Here is a 15,729-nt window from a genome sequence, read left to right on the forward strand (position 1 = left end):
TATATAGATACTAATTTACTTATTTAAGCTACAATATTGCCTTAATAAATTGTTTTTCCACCAATACACACCTATATTTACGAATGGACTGATGCACTGAGTAAACACATATGCCTGCTCAAAAGAGCTTAGAATAAATAATAAACAATATAAATTTCATTGTAATGCAACAGATTCAATGGCGTTGTTCCAAAATGTGAATGAATTATGAAGCATGTGTTGGAGGTTAGGGGGTGACATTGGATCCCCACTTCCCTCCCACCCGAAATCTTGGGTGTGGTGACACACTGGTTTCCAAGTGTGGAAGATGGTAATTTGATTTTGAATTAGTGAAGCAAAAGGTTATGAATGCAACATGAAAGGTTTGGTAATAGACTGATCATAAAAACTACAACTGCAAAGTACAATCTGAAAACAAATAGCAAAATGGGCAAGTCAATGATAGGTATTTTAAAACATGTACCAGACAATGGGCAAGTCACGGACGAGTATTTTGATGCCCATATACTAAAAGAAAGGTAAGATTCACATGAGGCAAAGAAGTGTAACACAATGTAATCACACTGTGCCACCAAAACTACCATACTGGGTATATAACGAAACTGTAAAGACAATCACTATTGTTTAGCAATTGCAAAAATCAGTTTCAATAGGCAATGTTACATAAATTACAAATATATAAGCAGCACTCACTTTTTGCAGATCAACTAGTTGCTGTACCGGTAAAATCTGAGGAATCCTCTGTAGATACTGTGAAACCAATCACCTCATGTCTCATGGTCAGTTTTTACAGATTCTTTTCAATAAAGAAATGTACGATGTAGCAACTTAACTAAAAATGCTACTATGTTACAAGAGTGAAACATTTACTCGTTGGGATGGTGTGAAACCGGTTTCCAAGTTTCAACATTTAAGGCAGATGGCCTGTGGTTCAGGAGACTGGTTATCTCATCATAAAACGCATCCGCTAGTATTATTTCTCCTCTCGGCAATCTCTCTTTAAGAGATTTCCATTTTGATCTGAAATACAATATTAATTCGAGTTACATCCAGTCTAAACACAGACACAATATTCAGATTTAAATCACTCAAAATACTTTTATCTAAGAAGCTACACGAACCTTAACGATCTGGTGTTCTCATGTAGCCATCTTCAGCCATAGCTTTCGCTAACTGAGCGAAGACATCACTATTTCGGAATCTTCTTCCATCCAGAGAGTCAATATTTGCCTTTCTTCTATTAAGTACAACATTTGTATAACTTACTGGTCTGTCCAGTACTTTTTTCTTTAAACGCGCAAAACATCGCTTCTTCCATCATACCAGACATAAAACCACCACAAAAAAAAGGAACACAACGTTTTATTGAAATCTAACATTCAGCTCTCGCTTCAGTATCGGTTGCATTTACATGGGGGCAAAAACCGATTATGGAACTAGAAAACCGGCAACTAGAAGCGCTATTCCGAAATCAATTCTGAAGTGTTTACATGAACAACGAAAAGTGGTACTGATTTTGGGGGACCCATGTATGGTGTGTTTACATGGGTCCCAATACTGGAATTCGTAAATCGATTTCCCAGTTCCGCTTCTCGTTGGTCATGTAAACACTCCACTAAAGAATCTGGAAATCCACTCCTAGTTGGTGATTTTCCAGTTCCGCAAGTGGTTTTCGCGCCCTCAACCGATTTTGAAGCGGTATTAGGCTGTCAGATTGCTTGCATTTCTTGTTATCTGTGAAATACTTGGAAATATGGCCGAAGCAAACGCTTATTCAGTGAAGAAGAAATACTGGACAGAAAAGAAGGTGATCCATATACGCTGTCTCATACAAGAAAACCACGTTACATAAGTTGTGTGGCAAGAAGTCCAGGAATGCGGATATTTTTGCTGAGCTGGCGAAAGCCATGGCTGACGGCTCATATATACGTAAACCAGATCAGTTAAGGCAGGGGTTACTTTTTAGATTATAATAATATGCGTGATTTAAATCTAAAAATTTTATTTGCGTTTAAATGGAATGTAACTGTATTTCAGACCAAAGTGCAAATCTCTGAAAAGAGACTTCAAGAAGCAAAATACCATATGCGGTAATGAACGTTCGTATTTTACGTTTTACAATGAAATGGCAAGTCTCCTTGACGAGAGGCCATCAGCTTTATTGCTAGAAACCGGTGTAAATTCTACACCATGTGGAGAATGTAAGAGTTTGGCTATAGTAAGGACTTAGCAGTTTCGTTACTTTTATATCTATGATATTAAATAAAACGCTACATCGTACATTTCTTTACTGTAAAGAATCTACAGAAACCGAAATTTCAACATCAGAACCGCAACATGAGGCTACATTTACAGTTTGTCCAGATGACTCACTGAATTTTACAGTGTCTGCAACCAGCAGACCAGCAAAAAGTGAGTGTTGCTTATATTTGAAAGCTTGCCTTTTGAAAATGAGTTTTGTGAGTGATAGACAGTAGTGGATGTCTTCATGGTGTCATTGTATATCTGATGGTTGTAGTGGATTATTATAATTACACAGTGCTCATATTATATTACTTTGCCCCCCCCCCCCCTTCAACTTGCATTTTTCGTTGCTTCTGCATAGTTCTATGCAAAATAAGGATAAATGTTCATAATTTACATGACCTTTTATAATTTTTCTGTTGACAATATTATAAATTTATTTCACTAACTCAAAGCCAAATTCACACATCCTGAACTAACCTAGATCTTGGGCTGCATTACAGGCTACACTGGTTTCCAAACGAGGACTTCAGTGGGACAGGTTAAGGGGGATTGGGATATCACACTCCAGGTATAATGCTTACTTAGTATTCCTTCACATTTTGGTGTCATACCATTGGTTTCATGATAAGTCTTTTTCAGATCCACCTGTGACTGTTAAAATGGTGTACAACACAAGTAATGGAAATCCTTTGGGAGATGGCTCCATGATTATTACAGTTAATTGTACAAAGCATTAATGTAGTGCGAAACTGGCATGAATGTACATTTAAATTACATGGCACAAATCTATGAAGGAAGTACCTATGTGGAATTTCACCATCACAGTTGGGACTGTGCACTATGTTTTTCAACAGTCAAAAGGCGAAAAATAAAAAGTAAACATAGAAATAAATAATTTCATTGGCGCACCTTCCGTTAAAATATAAATATCAAACGTTTTCAAAGTGAGTTGTTAATCATCATTAAAACTTCGCCACAGAAGGGACAGCAAACATTTTACAAGAATTCTGCATTTTGCACACATTTTATTTTGAAAACAGAAGACAGTTCTCTTCATGATGAAAAATCTATTAATGTTACTTCTTCTTCCATTTCACCCTCCTTGAGGTATGTTGACTCGCACTTCTTTGTGTGATGTTCTTTCCCTAGTGCCCAATATCTCTCCTTGCTTGTATTGTGACTGTGTATATCAGAATACCGTTAGAAATGATCTTTATTATCAGCAACAAAGTCCATTGTGGAGTAACTGTACTGGGAAGTGAGTGTAAGTATTCCTAGGTCCTTAAAAAGGCTTCTGCAAGATGTACAGTTATCCACATTACACAATATTCTTACCGGTCACTTCTGTTGCAAAAAAAATCTTTATTTACTTTAGGTGAACTTCCCCAGAAGATAATTCCATATGACAACAGAGAATGAAAGTATGCAAAATAAGCCAACACTCTTGTCTTTAAGTCAACAAAATGGGAGATGTTCTAACAGCATAACATGCTGAACTAAGTTTCTTGATTAGTTTATCTATGGGTTGACTCCACTTTAACTTGTCATCCAGCTGTAACCCAAGGAATTTTACACACTATGCTTCAACCAATGTTTGAGCATTAATGTCTACTTCTGGTGTTAATATGTTGTTTTGCACTCCGCTGCAGAGTGAAAATCTCATTCTGGAAACATCCCCCAGGCTGTGGCTAAGCCATGTCTCCGCAGTATCCTTTCTTTCAGGAGTGCTAGTTCTGCAAGTTTCGCAGAAGAGCTTCTGTAAAGTTTGGAAGGTAGGAGACGGATACTGGCAGAAGTAAAACTGTGAGTACCGGACGTGAGTCGTGCTTCGGTAGCTCAGTTGGTAGAGCACTTGCCCGCGAAAGGCAAAGGTCCCGAGTTCGAGTCTCGGTCGGGCACACAGTTTTAATCTGCCAGGAAGTTTCATATCAGCGCACACTCCGCTGCAGAGTGAAAATCTCATTCTGGAAACATCCCCCAGGCTGTGGCTAAGCCATGTCTCCGCAGTATCCTTTCTTTCAGGAGTGCTAGTTCTGCAAGTTTCGCAGAAGAGCTTCTGTAAAGTTTGGAAGGTAGGAGACGGATACTGGCAGAAGTAAAACTGTGAGTACGGGACGTGAGTCGTGCTTCGGTAGCTCAGTTGGTAGAGCACTTGCCCGCGAAAGGCAAAGGTCCCGAGTTCGAGTCTCGGTCGGGCACACAGTTTTAATCTGCCAGGAAGTTTCATATCAGCGCACACTCCGCTGCAGAGTGAAAATCTCATTCTGGAAACATCCCCCAGGCTGTGGCTAAGCCATGTCTCCGCAGTATCCTTTCTTTCAGGAGTGCTAGTTCTGCAAGTTTCGCAGAAGAGCTTCTGTAAGGTTGGAAGGTAGGAGACGGATACTGGCAGAAGTAAAACTGTGAGTACCGGACGTGAGTCGTGCTTCGGTAGCTCAGTTGGTAGAGCACTTGCCCGCGAAAGGCAAAGGTCCCGAGTTCGAGTCTCGGTCGGGCACACAGTTTTAATCTGCCAGGAAGTTTCATATCAGCGCACACTCCGCTGCAGAGTGAAAATCTCATTCTGGAAACATCCCCCAGGCTGTGGCTAAGCCATGTCTCAGCAGTATCGTTTCTTTCAGGAGTGCTAGTTCTGCAAGTTTCGCAGAAGAGCTTCTGTAAAGTTTGGAAGGTAGGAGACGGATACTGGCAGAAGTAAAACTGTGAGTACCGGACGTGAGTCGTGCTTCGGTAGCTCAGTTGGTAGAGCACTTGCCCGCGAAAGGCAAAGGTCCCGAGTTCGAGTCTCGGTCGGGCACACAGTTTTAATCTGCCAGGAAGTTTCATATCAGCGCACACTCCGCTGCAGAGTGAAAATCTCATTCTGGAAACATCCCCCAGGCTGTGGCTAAGCCATGTCTCCGCAGTATCCTTTCTTTCAGGAGTGCTAGTTCTGCAAGTTTCGCAGAAGAGCTTCTGTAAAGTTTGGAAGGTAGGAGACGGATACTGGCAGAAGTAAAACTGTGAGTACCGGACGTGAGTCGTGCTTCGGTAGCTCAGTTGGTAGAGCACTCGCCCGCGAAAGGCAAAGGTCCCGAGTTCGAGTCTCGGTCGGGCACACAGTTTTAATCTGCCAGGAAGTTTCATATCAGCGCACACTCCGCTGCAGAGTGAAAATCTCATTCTGGAAACATCCCCCAGGCTGTGGCTAAGCCATGTCTCCGCAGTATCCTTTCTTTCAGGAGTGCTAGTTCTGCAAGTTTCGCAGAAGAGCTTCTGTAAGGTTGGAAGGTAGGAGACGGATACTGGCAGAAGTAAAACTGTGAGTACCGGACGTGAGTCGTGCTTCGGTAGCTCAGTTGGTAGAGCACTTGCCCGCGAAAGGCAAAGGTCCCGAGTTCGAGTCTCGGTCGGGCACACAGTTTTAATCTGCCAGGAAGTTTCATATCAGCGCACACTCCGCTGCAGAGTGAAAATCTCATTCTGGAAACATCCCCCAGGCTGTGGCTAAGCCATGTCTCCGCAGTATCCTTTCTTTCAGGAGTGCTAGTTCTGCAAGTTTCGCAGAAGAGCTTCTGTAAGGTTGGAAGGTAGGAGACGGATACTGGCAGAAGTAAAACTGTGAGTACCGGATGTGAGTCGTGCTTCGGTAGCTCAGTTGGTAGAGCACTTGCCCGCGAAAGGCAAAGGTCCCGAGTTCGAGTCTCGGTCGGGCACACAGTTTTAATCTGCCAGGAAGTTTCATATCAGCGCACACTCCGCTGCAGAGTGAAAATCTCATTCTGGAAACATCCCCCAGGCTGTGGCTAAGCCATGTCTCCGCAGTATCCTTTCTTTCAGGAGTGCTAGTTCTGCAAGTTTCGCAGAAGAGCTTCTGTAAAGTTTGGAAGGTAGGAGACGGATACTGGCAGAAGTAAAACTGTGAGTACCGGACGTGAGTCGTGCTTCGGTAGCTCAGTTGGTAGAGCACTTGCCCGCGAAAGGCAAAGGTCCCGAGTTCGAGTCTCGGTCGGGCACACAGTTTTAATCTGCCAGGAAGTTTCATATCAGCGCACACTCCGCTGCAGAGTGAAAATCTCATTCTGGAAACATCCCCCAGGCTGTGGCTAAGCCATGTCTCCGCAGTATCCTTTCTTTCAGGAGTGCTAGTTCTGCAAGTTTCGCAGAAGAGCTTCTGTAAAGTTTGGAAGGTAGGAGACGGATACTGGCAGAAGTAAAACTGTGAGTACCGGACGTGAGTCGTGCTTCGGTAGCTCAGTTGGTAGAGCACTTGCCCGCGAAAGGCAAAGGTCCCGAGTTCGAGTCTCGGTCGGGCACACAGTTTTAATCTGCCAGGAAGTTTCATATCAGCGCACACTCCGCTGCAGAGTGAAAATCTCATTCTGGAAACATCCCCCAGGCTGTGGCTAAGCCATGTCTCCGCAGTATCCTTTCTTTCAGGAGTGCTAGTTCTGCAAGTTTCGCAGAAGAGCTTCTGTAAAGTTTGGAAGGTAGGAGACGGATACTGGCAGAAGTAAAACTGTGAGTACCGGACGTGAGTCGTGCTTCGGTAGCTCAGTTGGTAGAGCACTTGCCCGCGAAAGGCAAAGGTCCCGAGTTCGAGTCTCGGTCGGGCACACAGTTTTAATCTGCCAGGAAGTTTCATATCAGCGCACACTCCGCTGCAGAGTGAAAATCTCATTCTGGAAACATCCCCCAGGCTGTGGCTAAGCCATGTCTCAGCAGTATCGTTTCTTTCAGGAGTGCTAGTTCTGCAAGTTTCGCAGAAGAGCTTCTGTAAAGTTTGGAAGGTAGGAGACGGATACTGGCAGAAGTAAAACTGTGAGTACCGGACGTGAGTCGTGCTTCGGTAGCTCAGTTGGTAGAGCACTTGCCCGCGAAAGGCAAAGGTCCCGAGTTCGAGTCTCGGTCGGGCACACAGTTTTAATCTGCCAGGAAGTTTCATATCAGCGCACACTCCGCTGCAGAGTGAAAATCTCATTCTGGAAACATCCCCCAGGCTGTGGCTAAGCCATGTCTCCGCAGTATCCTTTCTTTCAGGAGTGCTAGTTCTGCAAGTTTCGCAGAAGAGCTTCTGTAAAGTTTGGAAGGTAGGAGACGGATACTGGCAGAAGTAAAACTGTGAGTACCGGACGTGAGTCGTGCTTCGGTAGCTCAGTTGGTAGAGCACTTGCCCACGAAAGGCAAAGGTCCCGAGTTCGAGTCTCGGTCGGGCACACAGTTTTAATCTGCCAGGAAGTTTCATATCAGCGCACACTCCGCTGCAGAGTGAAAATCTCATTCTGGAAACATCCCCCAGGCTGTGGCTAAGCCATGTCTCCGCAGTATCCTTTCTTTCAGGAGTGCTAGTTCTGCAAGTTTCGCAGAAGAGCTTCTGTAAAGTTTGGAAGGTAGGAGACGGATACTGGCAGAAGTAAAACTGTGAGTACCGGATGTGAGTCGTGCTTCGGTAGCTCAGTTGGTAGAGCACTTGCCCGCGAAAGGCAAAGGTCCCGAGTTCGAGTCTCGGTCGGGCACACAGTTTTAATCTGCCAGGAAGTTTCATATCAGCGCACACTCCGCTGCAGAGTGAAAATCTCATTCTGGAAACATCCCCCAGGCTGTGGCTAAGCCATGTCTCCGCAGTATCCTTTCTTTCAGGAGTGCTAGTTCTGCAAGTTTCGCAGAAGAGCTTCTGTAAAGTTTGGAAGGTAGGAGACGGATACTGGCAGAAGTAAAACTGTGAGTACCGGACGTGAGTCGTGCTTCGGTAGCTCAGTTGGTAGAGCACTCGCCCGCGAAAGGCAAAGGTCCCGAGTTCGAGTCTCGGTCGGGCACACAGTTTTAATCTGCCAGGAAGTTTCATATCAGCGCACACTCCGCTGCAGAGTGAAAATCTCATTCTGGAAGAATTGGTAGCTTTGAGGGATGAAGTAGTGAAGGCACCAGAGGATCAAGTAGGTAAAAACACGAGGGCAAGTAGAATTCCTTGGGTAACAGAAGAAATATTGAATTTAATTGATGAAAAGAGAAAATGTAAAAATGCAGTAAATGAAGCAGGCAAAAAGGAATACAGACGTCTCAAAAATGAGATCAACAGGAAGTGCAATATGGCTAAGCAGGGATGGCTAGAGAACAAATGTATTGGATGTAGAGGCTTATCCCACTAGGGGTAAGATAGATACAGCCTACAGGAAAATTAAAGAGACCTTTGGTGAAAAGAGAGCCACTAGTATGAATATCAAGAGCTCAGATGGAAACCCAGTTCTAAACACAGAGGGGAAAGCAGAAAGGTGGAAGGAGTATATAGAGGGTCTATACAAGAGCGATGTACTTGAGGACAATATTATGGAAATGGAAGAGGATGTAGATGAAGATGAAATGGGTGATATGATACTGCGTGAAGAGTTTGACAGAGCACTGAAAGACCTGAGTTGAAACAAGGCCCCCGGAACAGACAACATTCCATTGGAACTACTGACGGCCTTGGGAGAGCCAGTCCTGACAAAGCTCTACCATCTGGTGAGCAAGGTGTATGAGACAGGCGAAATACCCTCAGACTTCAAGAAGAATATAATAATTCCAATCTCAAAGAAAGCTGGTGTTGACAGATGTGAAAATTACGGAACTATCAGTTTAATAAGTCACTGCTGCAAAATACTAACGCAAATTCTTTACAGACGAATGGAAAAACTAGTAGAAGCCGACCTTGGGGAAGATCAGTTTGGATTCCGTAGAAATGCTGGAACATGTGAGGCAATACTGTGCCTACGACTTATCTTAGAAGCTAGATTAAGGAAGGGCAAACCTACATTTCTAGCATTTGTAGACTTAGAGAATGCTTTTGACAATGTTGATTGGAATACTCTCTTTCAAATTCTGAAGATAGCAGGTATAAAAAAACCGGGAGCGAAACGCTATTTACAATTTGTACAAAAACCAGATGGCAGGGTTGTAGTCTTTCCCCGATGTTATTCAATCTGTATATTGAGCAACCAGTGAAGGAAACAAAAGAAAAATTCGGAGTAGGTATTAAAATCCAAGGAGAAGAAATAAAAATGTTGAGGTTCGCCGATGACATCGTAATTCTGTCAGAGACAGCAAAAGTCGGGTGATGCTAAGGGAATTAGATTAGGAAATGAGACACTTAAAGTAGTAAAGGAGTTTTGCTATTTGGGGAGCAAAGTAACTGATGATGGTCGAAGTAGAGAGGATATAAAATGTAGTCTGGCAATGTCAAGGAAAGCGTTTCTGAAGAAGAGAAATTTGTTAACATCGAGTATAGATTTAAGTGTCAGGAAGTCTTTTCTGAAAGTATTTGTATGGAGTGTAGCCATGTATGGAAGTGAAACATGGACGATACATAGTTTGGACAAGAAGAGAATAGAAGCTTTCGAAATGTGGTGCTACAGAAGAATGCTGAAGATTAGATGGGTAGATCACATAACTAATGAGGAAGTATTGAATAGGATTGGAGAGAAGAGAAGTTTGTGGCACAACTTGACCAGAAGAAGGGATCAGTTTGTAGGACATGTTCTGAGGCATCAAGGGATCACCAATTTAGTATTGGAGGGCATCGTGGTGGGTAAAAATGGTAGAGGGAGACCAAGAGATGAATACACTAAGCAGATTCAGAAGGATGTAGGTTGCAGTAGGTACTGGGAGATGAAGAATCTTGCACAAGATAGAGTAGCATGGAGAGCTGCATCAAACCTGTCTCAGGACTGAAGACCACAACAACAACAACTGTACTAACTTCAGTAAAATGTTACAGGATATGAGAAGAATTTGAGATGGACAGACAGTATAAGAAGCAGCTGTTGGAGAGTATCCAAAATAGGCATGCAGAAGAGACAAAACAATTAGTAAACTCATTTTAAGTAGCCTTCACGCCATTAGTGGGCGAAACACGCAACCCCATTTCATACCCTACCAGCAAACACCACCGTTCCTTCCACAGACTGGCTTTTTTTTCACCGAACCACCCATTCTCCAAGCTGATCCCCTTCCCCATCCATCGTCAGAGTCAAACCCACCTCCAGGGCTCCATCCACCTCCAGTGCCCCATCCACCTCCTGTGCCCCATCCACCTTTAGTGCCCCATCCACCTCCAGTTACAGATGGTGAGATTTTTGTACACTCCAAATTAAAGTACAGCAAATAAAAAAAGTTATTGAAATTGAACGTTTTCATTTCTTAACTAGCAAATTTGATGTGATTTACAAGTATTTATGCACACCTCATTACGATGTGCTCATTGAAATCATAATCGAGATCTCCTTAATGAATAATTGTAAACGCAATTTGTTTTTAGACAGTCTCTTATCCTTTCATCATCTTGGTTAGATTCTGTGCAAGTATATTCATTGGATGGGGGGTATATTTCATTTTCGCTGTCCACATCATTTAGCCAGCTTCCTCTGAAGTGATCTTTGTGCATTTCAATGATTTTATGGAGTACACAAAATGTAGTAACAAGTTTAGGCACAAATTGATAGTTTACGTCTATGCATTTGGCAAGCAATCTCCATCGAGCTTTGAGCATACCAAAAGCATTCTCAACAACAAATCTGGTGGAGCTCAAATAAACACCAAAACCTTCTTCTTCAGGTGATACAGTCCCTGTATATGGTTTCATGAGCCATGGCAGAAGGGGATATGCCGCATCTCCAAGCAGGAATTTTGGCACAACAGTCCCACTGATTGTGCATGGTGCCTAACAAAAGAAGTTACATTAATAGACAATATTACAATAGAATTTGTTTAAATACTTAAAAAGAGTAGTAACTTTCAACTTAGCATAAATTACCATGTTGTTGTATGTGAAAAATAACTGCTTGGTATATACTGAATTACTGATGTAACACATATTACTTCTATTTGGAATGTACGTCGGGCATTCCACGAGTGAGCCTGACTATGAGTGAAATTTCAAAATACGAAAAGCATGGCTGTGACTGATTTTAATGAAATCCTAAGGCATTGAGATTACATGTAGAGGACAAGCATTGGGTAATCTTTTAATGTATTTCGTTTATCACCATGAGCTTAAACAAGTTACACTTGTGATAAAAAGCATTTGTCAAGTTAGCAATGATTTTCCACCATTGAAACACAGTTTATTGTTAAGACTTGTTTACAGTAGAGCAGTCGTTCTAATAACTATCTGAAAGTTGGTAAGAATTTCTATTTCACGTTAGATTTCTCTTTTACATTCCAAGTTGTCCTGCCTGTCACTGAAATCTTTCATTAATTTTGTTTGTACGATCAATTTTTCTCGGATAGAAAAGAAATACGTTAATTTCACTGTGTCATGCTTGAGAACTACAGAAGTCCACAGAATATATTTTAATTCAAATTGTTTATATAGTAAAAAATGCTGCCTGATGGGACAATTTAAGTGAAATGATAAAGTTACAATCGAACCACTAAAGAACAGAAACAGCACATATCTCTTCTACACTGTTATCTTTGAAGAATGTTTTCTGAAGTGTTCAAATTGTATTAAGTTAAATTCAAAATTTATTTTTCAGTCTATTTTATTTTTAGGGTGTTACTATGGAACTGTGTGTGAAACATTAGTCAAAAATGTCAATAGGTTTTGCTGATTTAAAGGTTAATAATTTCACTATTGAATTGCAAGTGCCTTAGATCTACGTATAACAACTGCTGCTACTTCATGTGGGATTACTGTAAATTATCTATGCTCAAGACATGCACTTCTTTTTACTGTTTTACTTTTGAAACAATTTCTTGTGGTGTGTAGTTTGAGCAGCTGCCATTTTCACCATCAGTTTCCCCTGCCAAACCTATAATTACACGTTTTTTTACTTACCAAAGAAATAAGTTTAAATTTGATATGCAATAATTCATGTCTTAATATTTATATGTTTTGGAAACATGCAGTAGAATCTTATCACTTGACTGAACAAATGTAAGTCATTCACAAAGAAGTAAGTGCGTGAAACTGCATGTTATAGCCACCAAGGAAATTACACTGATTGCTACATTAACTATTGGGTATGTACAAATCTATATCTTACTTCTGGCACCAGCCTGTGAATCCTTCTGTAATGATGCATCAAGGACATTTCCAGTATGGATGATATTGATGTTCCTAAAACTGTACAAAAGACAACATTTTTTATATTGCTTGTTGACCACTGTAACATCAATTTCATTCACATTAGTTCACATCCATTTACCAGTAATGACAGTCAACAACTGCCTGAAGAACAAGTGATGTCTATTCCTTCCTGTTCACAAAATCTGAATATCCCTCCTGGGAAGCTAATATAGGAATGTGAGTGCCAGCGATTGCTCCTATGATCTGTGGGAAGCCTGTCAAGTTGGAGAACTCATTACTCATTCTCTCTGCTTCCTCGGCGTCTGGCATTTGTATGATTTTTGTAAGCAAATCAGTATTCACAGCCTTTATAAACGAATATCAGCATTTGTGCACAGAGCTTTTATGCACAGCAAACTGTTTTGCAACTATTACATACTGCACACAGCTTGCATATTTATACAGAGCTATTGCCATTCTCTTCTCTAGTGGTAGCAGTTCACGAAAGAAATCTGCAGTCGGCGATAATGCACTTGATAATTCGAAGCAAAGGTATCAGAATGTTTCTTTCCTCATGCGGAAATTTTCAGACCACTCATATTCCCCAAAATGCTACAATACAATTACGTTCCACCAGTGAAAAATATACATTTCTGGTGGAATATATTGTGTTGATAATATTCGGAGGCATCGCCTTTTAAACAACTTCTTTCTCCTCCGCACAAGTTCACTCGTGTTTATTTGATATTCGTATTCCCTCTTCATAAACAAACATGACAAATGCGCCAATCATGTCAGTTACGAGCGCTGAAGCTGTCATCCAGCTATAATACTAGTACCAGCGACAAACGCAACAGCTGACTGCCAGCGGCCACTCGAGTAAAACAAATGACGATGCGGAATCCGATTTTTCGACAGGGACACCAAAACCGATTCAACCTGCACATGTCAATTCGACACCGAAAAACGGCTTACGAGATTTGGGTTTCGTCTTCCGGAAGATGTGTCACATCTAAACCTAGCAATAGACATGGTGCATCTAAACAGTTCAAAATCCATTCTGGGAATCCGCTTCTGGTTGCCGGTTTTCCAGTTCCGCAATCGACTTTCACTCCCAACCAAACGTCACCGGTTTTGGAACGTGCTTGGGCTGTCAGGTTTCGTTATACAAATTTTGGACTAATATGGATGGAGTTGCTTTTTGTACAGTGAAGGATGTGTAGAAATATTAGACTGAAGCTGTTTACATCTCGTCTAATTGAAGGTACATGGCGACTGAGCTGAAGAAATCACGAACTGTAACAGCTGCTTTCCAGGCGCCATATTTAACTGGGCTAGCAAATTCGCTTCAGGTTTCCACAAGTATACATGACAGTGAAAAACAGTTTACGAAATTCATTTTCGTGTTCTGGAAGGTGTGCCACATGTAAACATGGTGATTGTTGTAGCAACGTTCCTGGATTGGATATTGTTGCCTAGTAGATGATTTTTCAGATTGTAGTTAAACAAAATTTTGCAAAAATATTTTTAATTTACAGTAGTGTTATGGCAAAAATAGGCAAGATTACTAAAACGACTACACACAAAGATAGTAATGTAGAGCTTAAATTCGTACAAAATGAGTTTGCTAACATAGAAGTTGAAAATGCATGAGTTTTGGAGATCGATCTGGAATCATGCCCTGAAACTGCGCCAGGTATTAAGACAGATAATTCACTGTGTGAAAATGATGCTCAATTAGGTGATCTTTATTTATTTATTTATTGCCCTTATTATCATATTCATGATATTGCATTTGTCAAAGTACAAAACACTATAAAATATTACATATTTACATCATGTACAAAATCTTATGATTTTTATCGACACATATTTATAATAAAAACATTATTCTGTTTAATTACTTTATAAAATTATATATGTACATACAAATAAAATAAAAGCTAATGAAACACCTTGGCTGACTTTACTGAAACTATTAAATACCAGTACTTTAGTTAAATAGGCATAGTAATATATGGCACAAGAGTTAGATACATACATGGTTAAAAGAAGTTTAGTTTTATCTAGGAATGGTTTCATAATTATGAATTTTTGTTTAGAGAGACCAACAGATTTGAGCAAAATTCCAGGTATTCATTAATACTGTAGAAGCTGTTCTTTGTTAGTAGATTTTTAGTGCTTTTTTTTCACTATTGATGTTCGTATTTTTTATTCTATCTGGCAATGCACTGTAAAGAACATTTAGTTTTTAAACAGCACTGTCCTGCTATATTGATTTTCTATGCACATCCCTATGATAGTCTTCCCTGTCCCTTTTAGATAATTGTGGATCTCACTGTTGAAAGATAAAACTTGACGATTTTTAATGAAGCAGATACTTTCAAAAATAAATATAGACTGTAAGGTCATGATTTTTAATTCCTTAAAGATAGCTCTTCATGATACTCTGTAAGCAACATCACTTATTAATCTTACAGCTACCTTTTGAAGCTCAAAAGACTGCTTGGCTAAAGAGGTATTTCCCCAGAATACCATACCATACTTGCATGTATTCGTAATAAGCACTTGCCACTATTTCTGTATTTGCAGCAACCTTTAAGGATTCTTAATATGTAACAATACTTGCTTAACTTATTGTTAAGCATTTATACATATTTTCCCCATAATCCTAAAAAAATTATGTGATTCTTATGCTGAATTTATCTCTCTGATAATGTGAATTTTATATTCGTCATATTTTGTTCCTTATATAATTGAAGTTCATCGATACAGTCTTCTTGTCATTGACAACTAGACCGTTATCTTTAAAGCATTTTTTGCCACTTCTGCTCTTTTGCCTATTTTTTCTGCTTCTCATAATCATTCTACCCTTTTATAATGAAGCCAGTCTCATCAGCAAATAATATAGTGTGATTTGTTGAAAAGTGTGGTGGTTGGTCATTAATAAAAATCAAGAATAACAATGGTCCCAATACCGAGTCCTGGGGCACCCCATAATCAATGCCTTTATATTCAGCATGGTACTCATTTCCATCCTGAGAAATTTGCACACTTTGTTTTCTATCAGTTAAATATGACTTAAGGCACTCATAGGAAACACCATGGACACCATACTTATATAGCTTTAACAGTAGTATATTATAATTTATAAGATCAAACGCTTTGGAAAAGTCCAAAAACAACCCAAAGATCAGTTCCTTAATAGCTTTGTAAACAAGTTTTAGGAAATTGGAGAAAGCTATTTGTGTAGATTTGCTTATTTGAAACCATTCTGTGCATTTACAGGAATATTATTTTTGTTTAGGAAGTCTAGTAATCTGCCAAGCATTATTCTTTCAATTATTTTAGATAATACAGATAATAATGATAGTGGTCTGAAATTTTTAATGTCAAACTTGTCATCTCTTTTATAAACTGGTGTTACTGTTGACTGATTAAGTTTACTTGAAAACACA

At 40.3% G+C, this 15,729-nt stretch overlaps 1 protein-coding gene across 3 annotated transcripts in view; it reads right to left on the reverse strand.

The window, feature by feature from the left end:
- The window catches only part of LOC126336310 (uncharacterized), a 205,046-nt gene that overhangs the window by 77,116 nt on the left and 112,201 nt on the right, over positions 1–15,729 (reverse strand). Inside the window, exons 1-2 of one of the 3 annotated variants that reach the window (XM_049999931.1) lie at positions 1,098–1,795; positions 694–869 (exon numbers count right to left, since the gene is read on the reverse strand). The exons of 1 other annotated variant lie outside the window; for it this stretch is intronic. The gene's annotated coding sequence lies outside the window, so the exon portion shown is untranslated. Of the gene's footprint in view, positions 1–693; positions 870–1,097; positions 1,796–15,729 lie in introns of those variants that run through there. One more of the 3 variants, XM_049999948.1, reaches the window with a different exon arrangement.

This window comes from Schistocerca gregaria, chromosome 1 (assembly GCF_023897955.1).
Source record: "Schistocerca gregaria isolate iqSchGreg1 chromosome 1, iqSchGreg1.2, whole genome shotgun sequence".
NCBI classification, from domain to species: domain Eukaryota; kingdom Metazoa; phylum Arthropoda; class Insecta; order Orthoptera; family Acrididae; genus Schistocerca; species Schistocerca gregaria.